The following is a 6,000-nucleotide window of genomic DNA, read 5'->3' on the forward strand; positions in this document are numbered from 1 at the left end:
TTTTTTTTTTTTAAAATCCTTCTAATTCTGAAAGCCTGTAAATTATTTTGGATTTGAATAATGAAACCTGTCAGTAACAAGACAGAAAGCAGTATCTTTGAGACTCAGAAATTTAGTGAAAAAAGTAAGAGTTTAGAAATTGACCTGTGTTGTATTTTTGCAAGCTGGATACTGTCTGAGCAAGACTGGAATTAGAGGTTACTTGTTGAGACTGATACATGTAAGACTTTTCAGTAGGTATATTTCCCACTAATAATATCAAAATTACTCATGTTGTCTCTCCATTGGTCATAAATCCAAGTTTAATTACCTTTTTACTGGCTAGTTTTCTGCTAAAGGTTGCCTTGCTCAATAGAGCAAGTAGGTTTTCAGCTGTGTTATTGCAGTTCCTATGTAATACAGTTCATTTACTGAACACTTGAAGTATTACATGTGAAATTCCACCCCAAGATGGTGCTAGAGTTTCAGTTAAAGCAATCAGTGTATCTTTATTCTGCTGAACTGTATGAGGACATTTTAAGAATGAGCAAAGGAGACTACTTCATATGTGTCTTACTGTCTGCATTGGTGAAACCAGACCTCCCAGACTCTTTCCTTCTCTGCCTATAGGTGACCACTTCACCTAAGCTGTTCCACAGCACATACTGAGACATTGCTAGTGTCTAATGCTGCTGATCTCTCAAGGCACGTCCTAATGGGGTTCAGGCAATGTGGTCCATTTCTGAACTAACCAGGCTTTCAAAATCTTCTAACTGCCACATGAAACAGTGTACAACATGTTAAAGTAAGAATTAGTCTTGGTTGATAGATTCCATAATGAATTTTGAAAGAGTACTGCTCTAATATATTTGACAAAAGCAAATAGTGCCTTCTATCCCACTGTTCTAAGAGGTTAGTGCTTGGAGGTAACACTAAAACATAATTGGTGAAACTTCATAACAGTAATTTCTTTGAAATGTAGTCAGGTGTGGGCATGCTGTTATTTGGAGCATTGGCTTTGCTTGCTTTGAATTATGAGGGAGGAATATCACCCTTCTGATATCTGTATTATCATATGGGAGCACTTAGAGGAACAAGGGTGGCTCTAGTGAACAGTGTTGTTAAAAATTTGAAATGGTAATCTTTTATTCTCAAACCTTGCTTTCAGCACAAATTTGAGATGTGTCTAAAATAAGATCCTGGTGAAAATTTCTTAGCATTTGTCATCTTTCTTGCTCTAAGTGCAGAACTGTCAAACTTTCCATGCAGTACTACAGTTCTGCACATAAGCCTTACTTGAAGAAATAAGCTCCTAATCAGGCCAAATTAACCAGTTGGTTATGATTCCCTGTCTGAGCGTATTTTTATTGATGGGTTACTCAGGCCAACTATTGTAGTCTCCAAAGGTTATGGTAGCTGTGTGCCAGTTAGACCAAGGCACTATTGCATAATCTGTCTTGCGCTTGGCAATAGTGATGTGCAAGAACTGAGGCAAAAGGGCTTGCGGAGCCCGTAGCACAGGGACTATGTTTCTTTTCTTCTTATGTAGGATGCCAGATTAACTAGATTATTTAAAATTCATTTTAATAACTGATTTATTTCTGCTGTTCTCTGCTTCTCTGGTGTAAGCCAATATTAAGTAGGTATGACCACTGTGCTGAGGTACCAGGGAATCAGCTAGTAAACATTAGATGGTTTGTTAAGTGATTTAGCATATGCATCTTCATATAACTAGAAGTGACATGAACAGGAGATGTGTAAAGAGAGTGCCGAATATTCTCTTGACTTTTTTAAAAATAAGTGAAAAACGTTAGTCAAAAAGCCCTGTAAGGAGGGTAACAAAGTGCTAGGATGAACACTGTTAATGTAAAGATAAAGGACAGCACAAGAATGAAGCAAGTTGTGCAAAAGCCATCTTAACAAATCAGAAAGATGAAATGCTGAAGTTGCTGTTGAAAAGTCCAAATTTATTAAAGCAAAAAAAAGAAGTAAAGGTTCCAAAACAACCGTAATGCTGCTTGAAGCATATATCCCGATTAGCTCAGTAGTAAGCATTTCTGTGTGTCTGAGGGTGATTGTTCAGAATTTTTTCCCAGGAAATGCCAAAACACTTCACAAAAACAGTGAATATTATCTTTCTTCCGGGTTGTATCCAGTTGGCCTTCTGGAGAGGGATATACTAACTGTTTCTAGAACACACAGCATTATTTAGGAAAGGATTTAAAAATTTTTCAGGAGCTAAGGAGAATCTTAGACAAGATACATGTTTTGAAAAATAAAATCAAGCTAGGACTGATATCACACAGCTTCCTCTGTGAGAAGGCACCGTAGGGTTTTATTATTTCCAAGTAGTCGTTGTTTTTCTATGATAATTTAATTTGTATTGGTTTAAGAGAATTTGTATTGGCTCTGTATTATTAAATCCATTGGCTTCAAAAGTTTTCCTACTTTCTTCATTCATATACTATGTGGTATTGAATTTGGCAGACTCTTAGCCTGTGTTTTATAACTTCAGATACCATTTAGAAAATTGAAATGAATTTGTCTTGCCAAGGTAACCATCACAGAATAAAATAATTACAATAAATCAATTCCTTTTTCCTTATGACTTTGGCATTTAAATAGATATTCATAGTACCACGTATCTGATTTGTCAGGTTACTGAAGCTGCTACCCTGAGTATAATATTAACTTCAATGGAAGTTGACAAAAGTTTTAGTCATTCCAATTTTTGTATGAGTTTTCTTGATACAGAAAAAATACATATCGAACTGGAGAGAAGTTCTTTGTGGGATCTTAGTCTACACAGAAGTTGCTTCATAACATTTTTTGGGGCATTTGTTTCTCAGTTTACATCAAGCCAGCAAAAGTAAGTTAATGCTTATCTTGTATTTCTTGTATTTAAGTATCTCCCATAGTATAGATCATTTTGTCTTGGAGGCTGAAAGTAAGCATTCAGTAAGATTGGAAGTTATTTCACCTTGTGTGTACTCCCAATGATAATGGGAGCAAAATGGGGCAAGGCAATTCTCTCACCAGCAGCTTCTCTGGTAAGTCTGGGACAGAAAGAAAGTTTGCATATGCACGTCTTGGAGGGAGAAGGCAGCACAGTCTTTCAGATATACAACCATGGCCATGAAAATGCCAGAGAAGTCGGTTACAGAGGTCTCCTGATTAATGCTTTGTATTTCATCACAGAACAATGTTATTAGATTATAATTTTCCTTAATGTAGAACAATCATTTTCACCAAAAATTTTAATTGGGGCCCATTTTGAATTCTTATCATACGCACAAGCAGACTTCAATGAATATGGGAGAGTACCTACTGAGGAAATTTCAAGCATTCTTTCTGCATTTCACTTGAAGCAGAAAATAACTTTTGCATAATTGGTGGGAACACATTTTTAAAAGTTTCTCCCATTTCATTGATAATACAGATAAGAACATTTCAGCATCCACAAGCTGAAGTACTGTGATAAAGTGAAATCTCACAGCAGCACTGCTTACAAGGATAGTAAGTCTCTTCTGGCTTTGAAGGCAGCATGTTTGTTTGTAAGTGATGAATAATAATCAAGAATAATAGTTTCTAGAGAGGAGTTATCCTTTCTTGGGGGGATAACTTTTATCTCAATGTAGCCTGCTATGGGAGGGAGCTATAGGAATTAAGTTTTAAATAACAGAAGTCAGATTAACTGCTTTAGTAACCTACATTTAGGGATAGCGTGTTCGTTTTAAGTTAGAGCTGGTAGTTGACCTCTTTTATCTAGCATTAGTAAATAACGTGCTATTATCTCTCCTAGAATGTGCAGTGTGAAGTAGAGAATTAGAGCTCTGAAATCTGAGCCTGATCCTAGATCCTAATGCTGTTTTAGTATGGAAGACAGGACTAAGAGTTGTGAGAAAGTATTTTTATCTCCTTGTTGGAGAGCTATTGCTCTTGTATTGCTTGAGATTGGATTTTTGTGATATTAAGTTGGTTTGTCTGCTTGGAAATTGATATTCTAAAGTCACACATCTATTGAAGATTACTTGGATCAAGTATTCATGAGCCCCAAAAGAGAAGTTAATAAATAGAATTTGTTTTTCTGACTGGTCCAATGTCTTTGCTGTAAATCGTTATGTATTCAAGTGAAAAGAAAGATTTAATTATGTTCTCACTACTGAAGGGTCAAAAAGGTGTTGTACAAATACATACTCTAAATGTTTCTTAGTGTCATCCACCTTATTATGGTGGAAAATCTCGTAATGCGAACTGGAGCCTTGTTTTATTCCTTTGAACTCTACCTGGAATAAACACTCCATGGAGGCTGCTATTCTGGTGGATTTATTTATTTATTTGTTTGTTTGTTTATTTAGTGATGATCTTGGGGTTACGGGGGGTTTTTTTTTCAGTCCTTTTTTTGGTCTATCTCTTGAGTACCTCTTTTGAGAGTACTTGTAACCAGATGAATTATACTGTATCAGAATGTTAGAAAATTAAAACCTGGACTTTTATCTAGCTCTCATCATCCTACAAAATATAGAAATAGATGTGTGGTTGCAGTGAATCACATTTTGTGCCTTATTCAGTTCACGTGGCTTAACAGCTGATACATGTAGAACAGCTACCTAATCCTGCTCTTGGTGACAGGCTACACGCCAAGAAAACAGTCCTGGTACACTACAGTCAGAGTTCCATCTCTGTCTGGAGAGTCCTATGACCTGTTAAAAGAATGATTTGAAACTATGAATATATTGATTCACTTTAATTTCTAGATTGTTTGAACTTGTATTCTGTGAAAGGAGCGTCTGTATTCTGCTCTAGCTGATCCGATTTCAGCAGGGGTTTGGACTAGGTGATCTGCAGAGGTTCTATCCAACCTAAACAGTTCTGTGCATCTGGGAAAGTGAAATGAGGATTTGTTTTAAAAGTGTAAGCTAGAAAGCTCTCAAAAACCTACAGCCAAACGAGTGATTATTTTAGTTGTTAAAGTAAAATAAGTATAATGCTTTGTCTTTTCAAAAAGCTTAAGGAGGAACAAGGAACTTTCCTCATACCCTACAGGCCTGAAGTAACAAGCCATATTTAGTAAATATTTACAATACACAGTTCAAACCTTCTGGAGGAAAGCTATTAACTTATGTTAGCCTAGAAGCAAAAAAAAAAGAAACCCCCAAAAACCCAAACCAAAACAACCCCCCCCAAAACAACCCTTCCCTTTGAGTTGTATAATCTGATGGAATTTTTCAGTTTCTGTGTATATATTTATGGTATATCAGATGTGGAAAGCTCATTCTAAATAGTGGCTATCGCAGCTTCGTTCTCCTCCTTTTGTCCAGAATTTTTGGCTATTGCGTATGTGCAGATCTGCAGAACAAAGTATACATTTGCACGGGATTTTTTTGGATGAAGTACGAGAGCCATAACCAGACATCATTACTGGGTGCAGGGAAAGGGTGAAAGATCAGTGAAAACAAGAAATTTGCTGACCAAGGCTATCCTCAGCTCCATAGAATAACTATGTGAAGTAATAGTGGTGCATGAACATTTGTGACCAAATTCAGGAAAAACTTGTTAAATCTTCTGGATGGTGACTGCGCAGTGTTTGTTTGCAACATTCAGAAGTAACCTACAAGCAGAGATGAGTGTCAACAAGAATTGAAGTGATTCGTAAAGAATCTGAGAGGAGCTAATGTTTCACAGCTTCTTACTAGGAACTCTCAGAACATAGAAGCCAGTGCCCACTGTTAACATAGACAACAGTTTTTAGTTGATTTGAATTTGGTGTACATAATATTGCTTTGTTTCCATGGATCACAATTAATTAAACTGATTATTTTAAATTTATAAAAATATTTCAGAAGTAGCTATATTTATAGATTTAATATCTTCTGGGAACATTTTCTGCAGCTATACAGGGGTGTGAATGTACATACAAAAGCAATTGGGTTGCTTTAAGCTAATGGGTTACTACTTGTCATTTCTGACTGCTCTACTTCCAAAGTAGAGCATGTTAAAAGATCTTTGATTTAAGATTTG

Source organism: Fulmarus glacialis, unplaced genomic scaffold (genome assembly GCF_000690835.1).
Source record: "Fulmarus glacialis isolate BGI_N327 unplaced genomic scaffold, ASM69083v1 scaffold2744, whole genome shotgun sequence".
In the NCBI taxonomy this organism is placed as follows: Eukaryota; Metazoa; Chordata; class Aves; order Procellariiformes; family Procellariidae; genus Fulmarus; species Fulmarus glacialis.